Genomic DNA, 20,080 nt, shown 5'->3' on the forward strand with positions numbered 1-20,080 from the left:
ACAACAATGCTACTTTCTAATATTCACACCTTTAAATAATTCTTCCATCTGATTGAGGAATGGACCAGAGGAAAACAAAAAACAACAAAATAGATAGAAAAATCACTTCTGTAATTAATTTACCAAAGATATCGACTTTAACTGGTTTGTAGACACTCTGTGTTTCTTTCTGGGCTTCTGGATGTTTTGAGGAAACAAATTGTAGTACTGAAGAGTTTGTCATGGCAGAAAGCAAGGAAAGTCAGTGGTGATAAATCAGGTATGAATTGAGGATTTTGGCTTAATTAGATCATTAGTTGAATTAATTCAGAAGAAACTAAATTCACCAAGAACCATGTGAGTCAATGTAGAAGCATAGCCTCCTTTTAAGCCTTAAAATGTGTGAAGCCCGATGTGATATCTTCATCACAGGCATTTTAGTGAATCTGAAGCAGAGGGCTGAGATTAGCTATGTCCAAATTCCTAACCCAAGAAACTATGAATTAATAAGTATATGTTTTTTATGCCAGTAAAAACTTTTTGGGGTGATTTATTTTACAGCAACTGCTAATGAGAGCTTCATACACAGTGGATATCTGCAAATTACAGAGAACATCTATGCTACATACAGGTACATACCAGTATTCCCTCAACCCAGTGGGGATAGGAATTGATGCCTCTCTTATCCCTCAGTGGAACAGTTTTGCAGAATTCTCTACACATTTTCTCAGAAGTAGCACAGTGTGACTGAGTGCTCTTTTTTCCATATATAACAGAGAAGAGAGCAGGGCCTCAAGGAAATATGGAGTATTAGATTAAGTTACATGGAGTAAATCACAGCAAACAGCAGTTGTATAATTAACATTCTTGGATGAGATCTAAGTATTCTCTTGTAACCTGTTGCCAAAATAAATAAATAAAACATTCAGTACACCAGCTGTGGCCATTTCAAGACCAGATTACCGAGGGCTATGATCTGTGATAGGTAAATTCTACCATTGAATATGATAGGAGGTTGGGGAGGGTTTGAATGATGATGATGGATATAAATCAAGAATAATAATCATAAATATGTATATTACTATCTTAAGAGATCCTGTAATTTTGAACTTCTATGGTACTCTTAAATGATCTCTTGCATCACATAGACATAGTCTTAAAATTCATGAAAAATAAATTTAGGGCTTGATTCTCAAGATTACTATGTTGCAATGCCAGTTTAAGTCACAACTTCCTAGGTATTTTATGTGAGAATGAGGACACTAATAAAGAAAGATTATATGGCAGCCTTATTGAAAAGCTTCCTTATAATTTTCTTCAGACTCCACTCTTTAAGTCTCCAAGTCTAAAATGTCATCAAATAATAAATGAAAATACAACTAGAACTTGGTGGTTGGTAGGAATTTGAGTGTGGTATTTCCCACATCTTGCCTTTCTTTTTTTTTTTTTTTATTAAACTTTTATTTAATGAATATAAATTTCCAAAGTACAGCTTATGGGTTACAATGGCTTCCCCCCTCCCATAACTTCCCTCCCGCCCGCAACCCTCCCCTTTCCCGCTCCCTTTCCCCCTCCATTCACATAAAGATTCATTTTCAATTCTCTTTAAATACAGAAGATCAGTTTAGAATATATTAGGTAAAGATTTCAACAGTTTGCCCATCTAGCAACAAAAAGTGAAAAAACTACCATTGGAGTACTAATTATAGCATTAAATAACAATGTACAGCACATTAAAGACAGAGATCCTACATAATATTTTTAAAAATTAATTAATTTTCTATGCCATTTCCAATTTAACACCAGGTTGTTGTTTTTTTTTCATTTCCAATTCTCTTTATATACAGAAGATCAATTCAGTATATAATTAGTAAAGACCTCATCAGTTTGTGCCCACACAGAAACGCAAAGTATAAAAATACTGTTTCAGTACTAGTTATAGCATCACTTCACATTAGACAACACATTAAGGACAGATCCCACATGGGGTGTAAGTACACAGTGACTCCTGTTGCTGACTTAACAATTTGACACTCCTGTTCATGGCGTCAGTAATCTCCCTAGGCTCTAGTCATGAGTTGCCAGGGCTATGGAAGCCTTTAGAGTTCGCTGACTTTGATCTTATTCCGATAGGGTCATAGTCAAAGTGGAAGTTCTCTCCTCCCTTCGGAGAAAGGTACCTCCTTCTTTGATGGCCCCGTTCTTTCCACTGGGATCTCACTCACAAAGATCATTCATTTAGGTCTTTTTTTTTTTCCATGATATCTTGGCTTTCCATGCCTACTATACTCTCATGGGCTCTTCAGCCAGATCCGAATGCCTTGAGGGCTGATTCTGAGGCCAGAGTGTTGTTTAGGACATCTGCCATTCTATGAGTCTGCTGTGTATCCCGCTTCCCATGTTGGATCTTTCTCTCCCTTTTTGATTCTATCAGTTAGTATTAGCAGACACTTGTCTTGTTTGTGTGATCCCTTTGACTCTTAGACCTATCAGAGCCATCAATTGTGAGCTGAAATTGATCACTTGGACTAGTGAGATGACATTGGTACATGCCACCTTGATGGGATTGTGTTGGAATCCCCTGGCACGTTTCTAACTCCACCATTTGGGGCAAGTCCCATTGAGCATGTCCCAAATTGTACATCTCCTCCCTCTCTTATTCCCACTCTTATATTTAACAGGGATCACTTTTCAGTTAAAATTTAAACACCTAAGAATAATTGTGTGTTAATTACAGAGTTCAACCACTAGTACTAGAACAACAACAACAACAAATACTAAAAAGGATAAAGTATTACATTGTACATCTAAAGTCAGGACAAGAGCTGATCAGTTCATTGTTTCTTATAGTGTCCATTTCACTTCACAGGTTTCCCCTTTGGTGCTCAGTTGTCACTGATCAGGGAAAACAAATGTTATTTGTCTCTTTGGGACTGGCTTATGTCACTCAGCATGATGTTTTCTAGATTGCTCCATCTTGTTGCGAATGACCGGGTTTCGTTGTTCCTTACTGCTGTGTAGTATTCTATGGAGTACATGTCCCATAATGTCTTTATCCAGTCTACTGTTGATGGGCATTTGGGTTGGTTCCAGGTCTTAGCTATTGTGAATTGAGCTGCAATAAACATTAATGTGCAGATGGCTTTTTTATTTGCCAAATTAATTTCCTTTGGGTAAATTCGAAGGAGTGGGATGGTTGGGTTGTATGGTAGGGTTATGTTCAGGTTTCTGAGGAATCTCCAGACAGACTTCCATAGTGGCTTAACCAGTTTGCATTCCCACCAACAGTGGGTTAGTGTCCCTTTTTCCCCACATCCTCTCCAGCATCTGTTGTTGGTAGATTTCTGAATGTGAGCCATTCTCACCAGGGTGAGATGGAACCTCATTGTGGTTTTGATTTGCATTTCTCTGATTGCTAGTGATCTTGAACATTTTTTCATGTGTCTGTTGGCCATTTGGATTTCCTCTTTTGAAAAATGTCTATTGAGGTCCTTGGCCCATCTCTTAAGTGGGTTGTTTGTTTTGTTGTTGTGGATTTTCTTGATTTCTTTGTAGATTCTGGTTATCAATCCTTTATCTGTAGTATAGTTTGCAAATATTTTTTCCCATTCTGTTGGTTGCCTCTTCACTTTCCTGACAGTTTCATTTGAGTGCAGAAACTTCTCAATTAGATGCAATCCCAAATGTTAATTTTGGTTTTGACTGCCTGTGCTGCTGGAGTATTTTCCAAGAAGTCTTTGCCTGTGCCTATATCTTGCAGGGTTTCTCTAATGCTCTCTAATAATTTGATGGTTTTGAGTCATAGATTTAAGTCTTTAATCCATGTTGAGTGAATTTTTGTGTAAGGTGATAGGTATGGGTCTTGCTTCAAGCTTCTGCACGTGGAAATCCAATTTTCCCAGCACCACTTATTGAATATGCTGTCCTTATTCCAGGGATTAGGTTTGGATCTTTGGTCAAATATAAGTTGGCTGTAGATGTTTGGATTGATTTCTGGTGTTTCTATTCTGTTCCATTGGTCTATCCATCTGTTTCTGTACCAGTACCATGCTGTTTTGATAACAACTGCCCTGTAGTATGTCCTGAAATCTGGTATTGTGATGCCTCCGGCTTTGTTTTTGTTGTACAGGATTGCTTTGGCTATTCGAGGTCTTCTGTGTTTCCATATGAATTTCAGCATCATTTTTTCCAGATCTGAGAAGAAGGTCTTTGGTATCTTCATTGGTATTGCATTGAATGTATAAATTGCTTTTGGGAGAATAGACATTTTGATGATATTGATTCTTCCAATCCATAAGCATGGAAGATTTCTCCATTTTTTGGTATCCTCTTCTATTTCTTTCTGTAAGGTTTTGTAGTTTTCATCGTAGAGATCTTTAACATCTTTGGTTAAGTTTATTCCAAGGTATTTGATTGTTTTTGTAGCTATTGTGAATGGGATTGATTTTAGAAGTTCTTCCTCAGCTGTGGCATTGCCTGTGTATACAAAGGCTGTTGATTTTTGTGCATTGATTTTATATCCTGCTACTTTGCCAAACTCTTCGATGAGTTCCAGCAGCCTCTTAGTAGAGTTCTTTGGGTCCCCTAAATAATCATATCATCTGCAAAGAGGGATAGTTTGAGTTCTTCCTTCCCAATTTGTATCCCTTTAATTTCTTTTTCTTGCCTAATAGCTCTGGCCAAAACTTCCAGAACTATATTGAAGAGCAGTGGTGAGAGTGGGCATCCCTGTCTGGTACCAGATCTCAGTGGAAATGCTTCCAACTTTTCCCCATTCAATAGGATGTTGGCCGTGGGTTTTTCATATATTGCTTTGATTGTATTGAGGAATGTTCCTTCCATACCCAGTTTGCTTAGAGTTTTCATCATGAAAGGGTGTTGTTTTTTATCAAATGCTTTCTCTGCGTCTATTGAGAGAATCATATGGTTTTTCTTCTGCAGCCTGTTAATGTAGTGTATTACGTTGATTGTTTTGCAGACGTTGAACCATCCTTGCATACCAGGGATAAATCCCACTTGGTCTGGGTGGATGATCTTTCTGATGTGTTGTTGCATTCTATTGGCCAGAATTTTATTGAGGATTTTTGCATCTATGTTCATCAGGGATATTGGTCTGTAATTCTCTTTCAATGTTGCATCTTTTTCTGGCTTAGGAATTAAGGTGATGGTGGCTTCATAGAAAGTATTTGGGAGGATTCCCTCTTTTTCGATTGCTCTGAATAGTTTGAGGAGAATTGGAGTTAGTTCTTCTCTAAATGTCTGGTAGAACTCAGCAGTGAATCCATCTGGCCCTGGGCTTTTCTTTGTTGGGAGGGCCTTTATTACTGTTTCAATTTCTGTGTCAGTTATTGGTCTGTTTAGGTTTTCTATGTCTTCCTGGCTCAATTTAGGTAGGTTGTATGTGTCCAAGAATCTGTCCATTTCTGCTAGATTTCCCTGTTTGCTGGCATACAAGTCCTTGTAGTAATTTCTGATGATTCTTTTTATTTTTGTGGCATCTGTTGTTACGTTTCCCTTTTCATCTCTGATCCTATTGATTTGGGTCTTTTCTCTTCTTTTTTTAGTTAGTTGGGCCAATGGGGTGTCAATTTTGTTTATTTTTTCAAAAAACCAGCTCCTCGTTTGGCTGATTTTTTGTAATGTTTTTTTGGATTCAATCCTGTTGATTTCTTCTTTGATTTTAATTATTTCTCTTCTCCTACTAGGTTTGGGTTTGGTTTGCTGCAGATTTTCTAGATCCTTGAGATGACTTGAAAGCTCATCTATTTGGTGCCTTTCCAGTTTCTTGATGTAGGCACCTATTGATATAAACTTTCCTCTTAACACTGCTTTTGTTGTATCCCAGAGGTTTTGGTATGTTGTGCTGTTATCCTCATTTACTTCCAGAAAATTTTTGATTTCTCTTTTAATTTCTTCTATGACCCATTGTCCCGACCCGCGGGACAGCAACTGGGGTCGAGTACCTAGAAGGAGAAATGAGAGGGGCAGGAGACACAAGGATGGCAGCAAGACAAGTGCTGATCAAGCTGCAACTTTATTTTTTGAACTGCTCACTATATATCATTGAGGCATGGGAAAGAGGAAGGGCTTGTCTTCGCTACTGCAGTGCTGACGCAATCAAGAAAAACCCGCGGGGCCCTATTACGGGAAGGGGCCCTGTTACGGGAAGCTACAAGATTAGGGAAGGGGGGTAGGGCGGTTACAGGCGCATGGCTTCTACAAGATTAGGGAGGGGGGCAGGGCGGTTACAGGCGCATGGCTTATAGTACATTTTATCTGACACGCCAGGTTTTTCTATTACCAAGAGGTAAGGCCACCTACTGCATGGTCCCTGACATATCCCCCTTCTTTATCAATTTAAGAAGGATAGCTGTGGTTTAGGCCAAGTTTGACGAACGAGCAGTGCCTGTCTTAGGAATCGACCCGAAACCCTAACACCTCTTACCCGTCGCTGGATATCCTTGCCAGTCCCCAAGGACTCCTGTCTTAGGCGGGTGTGGGTACGGGAAGGTGCCCGTCATTGGCTTACTGCTCATTTTATTGATAGGCCTGGGGCCCTTCCTGGGCTCCCGACTGGACAGCAATGAACGGGGGAAGGTTAGCTGTTGAAAGGACCGTGACCTTATTGGCTATACTTTATTGGCCGGAGAGGGGATGATAAGTTTCCATGGGATCTTGCATGGCTAGACTCTGGTAATGTATTTGAATTGGCCTGGCTGCCAAATTGTCTACTTGTTGTTTGATGAAGGCCACGAGTCTATTGAAGAGACAAGGACCTACAGATAGTATAATAAGTATTCCAGCAAAGGGGCCTAGAAGTGGCAACAAATAGGGAAGCAGTCCATTCCATCCAGTCCAGAAGGGGTTTTCAGCCAGGGCACGTCGACGACGTTCCAGGTCTTCTTGAAGTGTTTTGATTTTATCACGAACAATGCCGGACTTGTTGGCGTAGAAGCAGCATGTTTCCTGTAAAGCCAAACAAATACCTCCCTGTTCGGCAGTAAGCAAGTCTAAGCCTCTACGGTTTTGGAGAACGACTTCCGCTAGGGAGTCAATTTGATCCTGAAGGTCCTGAATGGTGGTGGATAGGGTTTGTACATCATTAATAAGCTGTTGGGACAATTGTCTATATTTGTGGACCGCAATTCCTAGTCCTGTTGAACCTGTAACCATCGCTGAGGAGATTCCCAATGTAGCTATTAAAGGAATAAATTGAACAGCTCGTTTCGGTCGCCCCGCAATATAATCAAAGGAGGGGATGGGAACAGGGGTATCTCCCGAAATGATTTCAATATTGGGGAAAAGCGTAGCATGTGCGCAACTACCGCTCCAATTTGCTGGTAGGACAGTATAGGCTAAATTATCCTTGCATACAAATACGGTGGAATTGGGGGCGTAAAGAGGGAAATCTATTGTTTCATTATCTGTACAAAAGGGAGCGAGGCCTACATCAATATTAAAGGAATTATTAAGGGGAGGTTTATAAAGGCAAGTGATGTTTTCAGCTGGGTAAGGAAGAACAGGAAAGGGATGTGTAGGCTGAGCGTTAGAGGAATCATTAAACATAGAGGTACTATTAAGCGGTAAAAATACGGCAAGAGGAAGGGGGGGTCCCTGGCGCAGACAGAGCCAACAGCTGTTTGCAAGGGAGGGGTTAGAGATATTAAGTAATTTATGGGACTCGGTGAGGATATCGGCGGTGTTGGCATCTAAGCCTTCCATTCCTCGAGATCGGATGTTAGCCAGAGGGTGGTATTGGAGAGAAGGATAAAGGCTTTCGAATGCGGTTTCGAGCATCTTTTGTGTTTTTAACCTGGTAAGTGTGTCCTGAGGGCCACCACCATCAGACACTCCCACAGGGGCTGCAGGGTACCAGCAGGCCACTTGTCCCTTAGGGGGGCAGGGAGGAGAGCTGAGGCGTGAAGACGATAAGTCTCCTCCAAATATTCCCCCATGATCTCCTGTTATAGTGGCAAACAATAAATGTTTACTCCCCTCATTACAGGTTTGATACTGAGTATAACAGGAGGAGTGCACAGAGTAGTGGATAGTACTATTGCATTCTGATGGGCATTGATCCTCAGGGCGGGAAGAGTCTAGTTTAGGTTTGAGAGTACACTGCCATTTGGAATCTGTGGCAGCCCGATATGCAGTTTTATCTCCACAGTCATGTGTAAAATGAGGCTTACGATTGAGGACTCGGGATCCATAGGAGGTTGATGTTTGTGGGAGTAATACTGTTATGCCCCCCGAGCAGGTACAAGGGTTATGCTGTTGAAGGAGTTTTTGAATGGCCTGAGGGTTGTCAAACCCTGCAAAGACTGGTGGAGCCCAATGGATGGTGTAGATTGCCATTATCAGGAGAGCAAGGAAGAGGGACATTTTGTTAGGGCCCTTCAGAGGGGTTAATCAGTGAGCCCTCAGGAAATGTGGTAGGGGAAGAGCGAATAGAGAGAAGATAAGATACACAAATAGCAACAATGGCAACAATACCGACAATAACAAGGAGTCCTGTAATGAGTCCCAGTAGAGTCCAGCCGGGTCTTTTTATTCCTGTAAACACAAGGGGAAAATATCCTCAGGGCCAGATGTAGGCTCTGGTGTAGGGTTAATATTAGAAGAGTTTGACGAATTAACTTGTTTAACTAATCTTTCAGGCAGCCATCTGGGTGCTGATTGCTTTTGATCCAGGATGCAGGCTGAGCCGCGGCCCCAGATAAGTACTGGATCTGGGCCATGCCAGCTGTTGGTGAGGGGGTCTCGCCACATCACCATAGGTGGAGCCGTATTAGGGGAAGGGTGCCAGTGACGGTCAGCAGCGGAATGACCATTATTATCCAAAGTTAAAAAATTTGTCACAAAAAGCGCATGATTTAAGCGATCGCGGGGAGAGGTAAAAGAGAAGGAAGTGGCTTTAAGCCGAGTGAGCCAAGTTTTTAATGTTTGGTGGGCTCTCTCAACTATTCCTTGTCCCTGTGGGTTATAGGGAATGCCTGTAGCATGGCTAACATGGAGCGCTTCACAGAATTGTTTAAACTTAGTGCTGACATAAGCAGGACCATTGTCTGTTTTAATTTTAGCAGGTTTTCCCAGGACAGAAAGGGCAGTGACAAAGTGTGAGATGACATCCCTAGCAGCTTCTCCTGAATGGGGGGAAGCAAAGATAAAACCACTATACGTGTCTATAGACACATGGAGATACTTTAATTTGCCAAATTCTGGGAAATGCGTGACATCCATTTGCCACAACTGATTAGGGAGAAGACCACGCGGATTGACTCCTAAATGCGGTACAGGGAGGCTTGTGATGCATGTGGGACATTGTTTTACTATTTCACGAGCCTGATCTCGTGAAATCTTACAAAGTAAACGGAGGGATTGAGCATTTAGGTGATGTAACTTATGTAATTTTTGAGCTTCTTGTACTGATCCCATAATTATGGGGAAGGCAAGCCTCGTAGCTGCATCTGCCTGGGCGTTACCTTCTGATAGTGGCCCTGGTAGGTTTGTGTGTGCCCTGATATGTCCCAAGTAGAAAGGCTGTTGTCTCTTGTGAATTAACTTTTGAATTTGTGCAAATAAGGGCGTAGCGTTAGAAGTTGTCTTAAGAAAAGGGGAAGTTTCGAGTAACGGGATAGATTGAGCCACATATGCACTATCAGTAAAGATATTTACAGGCTGATCGAAAAATTGTGTAAAGACTTGAAGTACGGCATACAGTTCAACCAACTGAGTTGACTGATAAGATGTTTTAAATACATGAGAACGGTTATTTGCCACGAAGGCGGCCATCCCATTGGAAGATCCATCTGTAAACACCGTGACAGCCTTTGGAATGGGGTTACTTTTTGTAATTTTTGGGAAAATGAAGGAATAGGACTGGGCAAACTGTAGTACCGGGTCATCAGGGAGGTGATTGTCAAGAATCCCCATAAAGCCTGACATGGCTATTCCCCAGTCGTCAGATGTTTGAAGAAGGAACTGGGTCTGTTCTTGAGTATATGGCACTATTATTATATCGGGATCCTTTCCAAAATACTGGCGGGAAAGGGAGCGAGCCTTAATGATTAATGAAGTGGTTTGGGAAGAGTATACAGAAATTACCTTAGACGAGGAGGTGGGGAGATGGACCCAGAAAAGAGGTTGACCCTTTTTACCAGGTGTGAGGGCCTTTTGCCAAAACACTCCAGTGGGCGTGTGTGGCGTGGCTAAGACAATAAAAGTTAAAGGGAGGGTATACGAAATTTGAGAGACAAATTGTTGGCTGATGGCTTGTGTTACTTGGTTTAACGCCTCTCTCGCAGCCGGGGTGAGTTCACGGGGGGAAGAGGGATCTGAGTTTCCTCGAAGGATGTCGTAAAGGGGCAAGAGAGTGTTGTTAGGGACCTTTATATAGGGCCTGAGCCACTGAATATCTCCTAAAAGTTTTTGAAAGTCGTTAAGGGTATGGAGGCAGTCTAAGCGAAACTGGATGCGAGGCACGAAAACCTCGTTTTGTTGTAATTTTAAGCCTAAATAGGTAAAGGGGTCTTGTAACTGAACCTTATCAGGGGCAATTTGTAAACCAAGGGCGAGAAGGGTTTTAGTAAGGTCCGTGAAGCAACGAAGTAGGTTTGATTTATTTTGGGCTGCCAATAGAATATCATCCATATAATGTAAAATATAAAGATGTGGCCAGCGTAAACGAATTGGGTCTACTGCTTGTGCCACAAATTTTTGACAAAGGGTGGGGCTATTGGCCATTCCTTGGGGTAAGACCTTCCATTGAAATCTTTGCATTGGTCCCTGGAAGTTAACACGGGGAAGGCTAAAGGCGAAGAAAGGACGGTCATCAGGGTGTAAAGGAATAGTAAAAAAGCAATCCTTAAGATCTATAATTATTTTAAAATAACCATTTGGAATGGCTACAGGGGTGGGGATGCCAGGTTGGAGGGCACCCATGGGTGCCATGACCTTATTAACGGCACGCAAGTCCTGTAAAAGGCGCCATTTGCCAGATTTTTTCTTTATGACAAAAATGGGTGTATTCCAGGGAGAATTAGAAGGCTCTAAGTGTTCAGCCTCGAGCTGCTCCTGTACAAGCGCTGTAGCGGCATTTAGTTTTTCTTGAGTAAGCGGCCACTGGTCCACCCAAACAGGAGTTTGAGTATTCCATGTGATTTTATCTGCATGGGGTACAGGAAGGCCAGTGGCCGTTGCTAAAAATCCGAATATCCGAGCCCGTGTTTATCTGTTTTAGAGGGAGTTGTAATGGGTTGAGTTATGCCCTGTCTTGTTTTTCCAAGTCCCGTGCCAGGCACATAATCCATGCGCAGCATTTGTTGTGTGACCACGTTACTAGGGCTGCACAGGATAACTTCCATTTGGGAGAGAATGTCACGTCCCCACAGATTAACAGGAAGGCCTGGTAATACAAAAGGAGTTACAGTGCCCTGATTGCCTTCACTATCCTTCCAGTGTAATACCTTTGAGCTGACTTGGGGGTTATTAGATTGGCCTATACCTTGTAAGTCAGTAAAAGATGCGGTCAGCGGCCAGTGGGTGGGCCAATGATCTTGAGATATGACCGTGGCATCCGCCCCCGTATCTAGAATGCCCTTAAAATCCTTTCCTTCAATAGTAAGGGTTAGTGTAGGTCTATTTTTTGTGATTGGCTGGACCCAATAGGCATCCGAGGAGCCCAAAGGGGTAATGCCTCGGGGCCTGGAGGAAATTGAGGATGTATTTTTAGTAATTAAAGGCATAAGAATTAGTTGTGCTAGGCGGGTGCCCTGTGGAACGGCAGCCACTCCGTTAATAGCGGCTGCTAGAATCTTTATTTGTCCGGTAAAATCACCGTCAATAATGCCAGGAAAAACTTGAATGCCCTTAAGGGTGGCTGATGCTCTACCAAGAATAAGAGCACAGGTACCCGAAGGCAGAGGGCCCCACACCCCTGTAGGGATAATTTGTGGGCCCTGGGTGGAATCTAATATTGTATCGGAGGCGGCACAGAGGTCCAGTCCTGCGCTACCTGGGGTTGCTCGTTGGAGGGAAGTAATTGTTGAGGCATTTGAGGAACTTGTTGTTGGGCTTGGGCCTGAGGAGGGACAAACCGTATCGCCCCAGGGTTTGTCCTTGGATAATTTGGGGCCAGGGGCTGGCCCCTCTGGGAGTTTCCCGGCAGCCTAGGAGGGAGGGGCTGGCCTGAAGAATTAGTCTTTGACCTACATTCATTTGCCCAGTGATAACCCCTATGGCATCGAGGGCACAGGGTGGAAGGAAGTGGCCTACCTGGAGGGGATGGGGTTATATTTTGTGCCATAGGCCTGGTTGATGAGGCAGTGGGACAATCACGGGCAAAATGTCCAGGCTGTTTACAAGCATAGCAAGTGGAGGTTTTTGCGGAGGGGTTGTGAGCCGATTTAAATGCAGCTCCGATAGCCAGACCCATAGCGTGGGCTGATCCCACGCCAGCGCAGAGCCTCACGAATTCTGAAAGGTCATTTTTATGTTTATGAGGCCGAAGAACGTCCTTACAAACTGGATTGGCGTTTTCAAAGGCAAGGTGTGTAACGAACGCGCTTCCACTCTCTCCCGGGCCGACGAGTCTCTCAGCTGCCATATTAAGGCGCGAAACGAAATCACTATAAGGCTCGTCGGGCCCTTGTTGAACTTTAGCTAAAGAGGCGGTGACCGCTCCTCTCTGAGGGAGTTTTCTCCATGCCCCCATGCCGGCAGTGCTAATTTGTGTTAGTAACCCAGTAGGGAATTGGGCTTGTAAATTATTGGAGTTATACGGGGGATCTCCCAAAAGTTTTTTGAGGGTCCAATGTTTTGATGAGACTTTAGTAAGGTTTTGTTGAGCTAACTCTTTACAAATTTGAACATAATCAGCCCTCCACAGGACGTAATCACCCCCGCTGAGAGTGGCTCGGGCAAGAAAATCCCAATCATTAGGCGTGAACCAGCGGGTTTTTTGGTTTTCTAATAAGGCCTGAGTGTACGGGGCGGTGGGGCCGTATTGGGTGCAAGCTGTTTTAAGTTTTTCAATAAATTTGAGACTAAGCCTTTTGTAAGATGACGGTTGTCCATCTCCCGGTCCCTGATGGGGGGCCTGATCCTCTCCCTCTGACCCCGGATCCTCACTGTCTTCCTCATGTTGGTGGGGTGAATTATCCTCATCCTCATCTTCCCCATCAGTGGTAGGGTCGGACTGGCCTTGGGCTTGTCTCCTGGTTACAGGGAAAGCCAGAAGGGGTTGGGTTTTGGGCTTGGTGTTATTTTGCTTAGATCGTGGAAGGGGTCGTTCCAAGGCGAGATGGCGGAGCTCATCATCGAGGGTTCTTAGTTCTTTAAGGAGCTGGATGTGCTCCCGCCTGGCTTGAAGTGACTGCCGCAGAGCCGACAAGTCAGGTATAGGTGGGTTAAGATCGTGGAAGGAGGGGGCGCAAACGGTAAGGGGTGTGAGGATTATATGGCGGGGGTTTAGGGGGATCTGGGGCACTATGGGCAGTCTCCTCTCTCTCTTCAAAGGCTGACCGGTCTCGAATAACAGGATATAATTGGCCCGTCTTGTTGGAGAGGGAAGGGGTGGGCTCCTCGATCACATCTGGGGGGTCATCTGGGGTGCCATTATCAGAAACAGGGGGCATATCTAGAATGACAGAAGGGCATCTAGAGGGGGGTTGGGAGCATCGCCGTAGCGTCTCCTCGCCTTCCCTCACCAGGGCGTCGACAGCTTTATCTGTATGCCGGGTTTTTATAATATCATTAATTAGATTCCAATATGAAAAGATGGTAATAGGCACCTTGGCAGGGCCAAAAGTCTCATGGAAATCTTTTAGACAACTTCCAACTCTATTCCACTTAACCTCGTCGATTGTGCCTTCCTTGGGAAACCAGGGACACAGTCTTTCTATATGATCAAAAAACACTTTTAAATCTTTCTTTTTAACCCGAACTCCTCGTGTCTTGAGAGTATCTTTGAGGCTTTTAATGAACATTTCCCGTGACGATAATGCCTGCCCCATGGCTGTCACTTACCTTGCGCCGTCTTCGCTCCTCAGCGTCGACCGATGCTGATGATCTCGGGTGGGCAGTTCCGAGCTGGTCGCACAATCACTTGGATCCAAGTTTTCCTCCTGGAAGGCGGCGTTTCTCCAGTCTTACAGGCACTTCGAGCCCCAAGGGCCACACTCGAGCCCCACGTTGGGCGCCAGATGTCCCGACCCGCGGGACAGCAACTGGGGTCGAGTACCTAGAAGGAGAAATGAGAGGGGCAGGAGACACAAGGATGGCAGCAAGACAAGTGCTGATCAAGCTGCAACTTTATTTTTTGAACTGCTCACTATATATCATTGAGGCATGGGAAAGAGGAAGGGCTTGTCTTCGCTACTGCAGTGCTGACGCAATCAAGAAAAACCCGCGGGGCCCTATTACGGGAAGGGGCCCTGTTACGGGAAGCTACAAGATTAGGGAAGGGGGGTAGGGCGGTTACAGGCGCATGGCTTCTACAAGATTAGGGAGGGGGGCAGGGTGGTTACAGGCGCATGGCTTATAGTACATTTTATCTGACACGCCAGGTTTTTCTATTACCAAGAGGTAAGGCCACCTACTGCATGGTCCCTGACAACCCATTGTTCATTCAGGAGCATGTTGTTCAATCTCCATGTGTTTGCACGTGCTCTAGGGATTCCTGAGTTGCTAATTTCCAATTTCATTTCCTTTGTGGTCTGAGAAGTTGCATGGTATGATTCTAATTCTTTTGAATTTGCTGAGACTTGCTTTATGGCCTAGTATGTGGTCAGTCCTAGAGAAGGTTCCATGTACTGCTGAGAAGAATGTAAAGTCCTTAGATGTAGGATGAAATGTTCTGTAGATATATGTTAGATCCATTTGGGCTATAGTGTCATTTAAATCTACTGTCTCCTTGTTGATCTTCTGTCCTATTGATCTGTCTATCTCTGAGAGTGGAGTATTGAAGTCCCCCAGTACTATTGTATTGGGGTCTAAGTCTCCCTTTAAGTCCCTTAACAAGTCTTTTATATAAGCTGGTGCCCTGTAATTAGGTGCATATACATTGATAATTGTTATATCTTCCTATTGAATGGATCCCTTAATCATTATATAGTGCCCCTCTTTGTCTCTCCTAACAGTTTTTGTGGTAAAGTTTATGTTGTCCGATATTAAGATGGCTACGCCCGCTCTTTTTTCATTTCTGTTGGCATGGTATATCTTTTTCCAGCCTTTCACTTTCAGCCTGTATGGATCATTGTTGGAAAGATGAGTTTCTTGTAAGCAGCAAAAAGATGGGTTTTTTTCCTTAACCCAATCAGCCAATCGGTGTCTTTTAACTGGACAGTTCAAGCCATTAACATTCAATGTGACTATTGAGAAGGAATAACTTTGCCCTGCCATTTGCCAAAGATATTTTCTAATATATGGTTTGAGATTCCTGTGATCTTTTGCTGTGAGGTTTCCTTCCTTTACCTTCTTTCATATTGGTGACCGTGTTTCTGTGTTTCTGTGTGTAACACATCTTTAAGCATCTTTTGCAGGGCTGGACGAGTGGCGACATATTCTTTCAATTTCTTTTTGCTGTGAAAGGTCTTTATTTCACCTTCATTCATAACTGAGAGCTTTGCAGGATATAATATTCTGGGCCTGCAGTTTTTCTCTCTTAGTACCTGGGCTATGTCTTGCCATTCTCTCATAGCTTGTAGGGTTTCTGAAGAGAAGTCAGCTGTGAGTCTAATTGGAGATCCTCTGAGAGTATTCTGGCATTTCTCTCCTGCACATTTTAGGATCTTTTCTTTATGTTTCACTGTGGTGAGTTTGATTATGACATGTCGTATTGAGGATCTCTTTTGATCATGTTTATTATGGGTTCTATGAGCTTCCTGTACTAGGATGTCTCTGTCCTTCTCTAAACCTGGGAAATTTTCTGCTAGTATCTCACTAAAAAGGCCTTCTAATCCTTTCTCCCTCTGCATGCCTTCAGGTACTCCTAGAACCCGAATGTTGGGTTTTTTAATAGTATCCTGTAGATTCCTGACAGTATTTTTTAGATTTCTGATTTCTTCTTCTTTTCTTTGATTTGACTGTTTCCTTTCCTGTTCTCTGTCTTCTAATTCCGATATTCTCTCTTCTGCTTCACCCATTCTGTTTTTAAGGCTCTCTAATGTGTTTCCCATTTGATCTATTGAGTTCTTCATTTCATTGTGGTTTTTGGTCACTATCTCAGTTTCCTGTTCTACTAGTTGTTTCATTTCATTTTGATTCCTCCTTAATATTTCATTTTCACGGGAGAGATTTTCTATCTTGTCCATTAAGGATTTCTGTAGTTCAAGAATTTGTTTTTGAGAACTTCTTAATGTTCTTATCAGTTTTTTGAGATCCGCTTCTTGCATTTCCTCTATCTCTTCATCTTCATAATCTTGGATTGGGGGGTCTTGTTCATTTGGGGGCATCATAGTGTCTTCCTTGCTCTTGTTACCTCGGCTTCTACGTTTGTTGTTTGGCATGTTGGAGATAATTTATGTTTGTTTGTTTGTTTGTTTGTTTTGCTGTGGTGTTTTTTTCTCGTTATACTATGCCTCTAAGTGGGCTGTCTGCTTTGATGGATCCTTAGAGGCTGTGGTGGGTGTGGCCAGAGAGTTCTGCTTGATTCTTCAGGTTTAAGGCTGTGCAAAAAGTGACTCTCCTTGCTCCTTGCTGGATCTCTCTCTCTATTTTTTTTTTTTGACTCAGTTGGGAAGTAATTCCGAATGGCTGAGTGGAATTGAGGGTGGTTGAAATCTGCCCTCTGTGAGTATTCGTTTGAACTACCCCTGGGACCACACACAGAGTTTATGCAGCCCTCAATGTGTTCTCCAGTTTCACCTTAGACCCAAAGTTACTTAGTTTGTGTACTCATTGCCGCTTTACATATGTAAAATGGTGCCTACTCTCTGTTTTGCTCAAGTGGAGGCAGGGGCCTCTGCCTTTACCCACTAATGTCTCGCGTTTCTGGGGCTTTTGTCTTACCTCCCGTTGGTTCCCGCGCTGGGGAGATTCTGTGGCTCGTCTCCCGCGGTTGGTTTTCCACGCGGTGGGCTCCTTGTCAGTCCTCTGTGTCACATCCACTAGATCTGGAAGCGTTTCCTCTGCAGTTTTTTTCTTGAGTCTTTTCCTGAGGCCTTGCCTCAGCTGACGATCCACGGCTCCACCTGGCGCTTCTCCCGTGATCTTCCTCTCTAGGCGCTGTCGCCTAGGGCGAGCCGGGCCACACGATCGCCGCAGCCGCCGCCGCCGTAGTGCCTGAGCACACTCCCCGGGACTGGAACCCCGAAGAGAGGCGCTCAGGACGCCACCGCCACCACCGCGGCAGAGCTGCAGGCGGAAGCGGGAGGAGGAGAGTTTCTGAGGCTTTTGTCTTACCTCTGGTTCCCGCGCTGGCGAGATTCTGCAGCTCGGGTCCCGCGGTGGGTTTCCACGCGGTGGGCTCTCTGTAGGTCCTCTGTGTCACATCCACTAGATCCGGAAGCTTTTCCTCTGCAGTTTTTTTCTTGAGTTTTTTCCTGAGGCTGCAGTAATTCCACTTTTATGAAACTTTATTTTTGCAGACTATCGGCACATGTCTTCACTATCCGCCATCTTGGCTCCACCCCTGTACCCCCTCTGTAACTCTGACTTTTAAATAAAATAATCATGTATGCCTCGATCTTCTCAGTAATATGTAGGATGTGATGACTTCAAGTACCGTGAAGTGAACGTTAACATCGGCAAATGATGTCAAAATGCAGTGATGTTACTACGTGGATGCGAATGTATTCTATTCCGTCTGGACTGAAGCCCTTCCCCCGCCTCAAGATGCTTAGTGACGGGGAAGCATTAAGAAGTCAGGCAGAGAATGCTTGAGGAAAACTACATAAATTTTAAAATACATCCGTTTCAGAGGAAGGGGAACTCCTCCATAGCCCTGAAATCCAGTCACGAGGAAATCAAATGGCGCGTTCTCTTCTGGGCACTTGGGCTGGCTACCTCTGTCCTGGACCATGAGACGGGCGCATAGGTGAGCGTTCCCCTTCTTCTTGACCACAGCCAAGTTTGGGACACGCGGGCTGCCTGCGGGGAACCACCTGCCCACTGTCCTGACGGCAGGGACGCCGCTCCACAGCCCACAGCCTCTCCAGCCCTGAGGTAACCCTCCACATCTTGCCTTTCTAAGTACTGTCATTCATGTATTTATTGACTTTCTGAAATAACTATGATTTCACACCCAAGATAACATTGGAGAATGAAGTCCATTCACAGTGAAGGATGTGAGGCAATAGATTAATGATTGGTATCTAATGATTTTATCATACAGCTCATCTCTCAGAAAGAGAAGGCTTTCAAAAATGGGACAATCTAGTGTTTTAACATCAGTGTTGGATGGAAGACAATTCCTTATGACTGCATAATGATATTCTGAAGAATGAAACTATAAAACACTGAACAATATACAGGGTAGGGACTCCTAAATATTTCAAATATGAGTACAGCTTTAAAAAAAAAAATTATGTGTCTGCTGATTCCTATATTCATCCAGTGATGTCCTTAAACAAAACTATCAGCAGCTTACATGTGCAAAACTTGCAAAACTTTGTGATAATTAAGTTGTTATAGCTTTATAGATTTAGTATTACATCAAATAAATATGAAACATTTATAAAAATGAGTGGTTTTACTAATTTATAAAATCAAACATAAAATTCCAAATTCTTTTGCAATACAGTCAATATGTACCAAAATTATATCAGACATCCTAGGGGTTACTGTTTATTAAGCCATACAATTACTGTTACTTCAAAGGAGTTATTTTGTAGTTTCTGTGGAGAGAGTACAATAGTCATGTTATAAAAGTTAGATTTTACTACAGAGGAACTAAGTGGAGTCAGTTATAAATCACAAAGAATGCAACAGCAAGCAAAACCTTACAAAAATTATTTCTTACAGGGCAATGGTTGTTAAAGTGAGCTTAGTCAGCTAAATTCCCACTCACTATATCTCTTTTTTGCTTTGCTGTAAAATGGAAATTAAAATAAATGAAAAATTATGTCAATCATTTGATACATTTTCTTGTTTTCTATCTTTTTCTCAGATGGCTCGAATTAATCTACATTTTTAGGCAATGCATGTAGGAAAGAAAGGAAAAATTACAATCTACTTTCCAGTTGTTTGCAATTTCATTCATATCCTCCATTGCTATAGGAGTGTTACTTCAAATTTTGCTCAAGAATCTTATCTATATTTTTTTCATATCTAGGCCTATGTTTTCCTACTTTTATAGTTTAAACTTCAAATTTATTCTGTATCTTAAAACTGAAAGAAAAACAAAAGGAACAAACTGATAATCTTTCTTATCTGTTATTAGAGGATTTACTTACATTGCCATATTTAACTAACTGTGTTTCTTGGAAATTGCTGTGGTCAGTATTATTGGCCAATTTAACTTAGCTACAGTGCCAGTTATTTAATTAAACACTAGTCTAGATGTTGAGGTGAAAATGGTGTTACTTTTGATCAACAACTATATTCAACTGAATTTAAGTAAAGTGTGACCACAAAAATTTGAGTGTGCCTTTTCCAGCAAGTTAGAGGAATAAGGAGCAAAGACTGAGGTTTCCCTGAGAAGATAATAATGCTTGAAACTGCAACATAAAATCTTACCAGGCAATCATAAAGATTTCAGATATTCCAGCCTTCACAATTTCATTAGCCAAAGAACTAACTCCAAAGAAATTTCTCTTGATGTGTGTTTGTATGTAGGTATATATGTATGTAAGTATAATTTATCTATCTTCTCTTGGTATAGCATCTCCAGAGAGCTTAAATCAGTAGCCTAACAATGTGAAGAGTTCTGTAAAAATATTTCTGTATCAGGTGGTTGTTGCCATTAAAATCCCACACTGATTTTTTAAAAATTTTTCTATGATAGCCATTTTAAGGGGGATGAGGTAAAACCTCATTCTGGCCTTTATTTGCATTTCCCTGATTGCTAGCAATCCTGATCCTGAGCATTTCGTCATGTCTGTTGGCTGTTTGAATTTCATCTTTTGAAAAATGACTGTTCAAGACTTTTTCCCATTTGTTAACT

This window comes from Lepus europaeus, chromosome 1 (genome assembly GCF_033115175.1).
Source record: "Lepus europaeus isolate LE1 chromosome 1, mLepTim1.pri, whole genome shotgun sequence".
NCBI classification, from domain to species: Eukaryota; Metazoa; Chordata; class Mammalia; order Lagomorpha; family Leporidae; genus Lepus; species Lepus europaeus.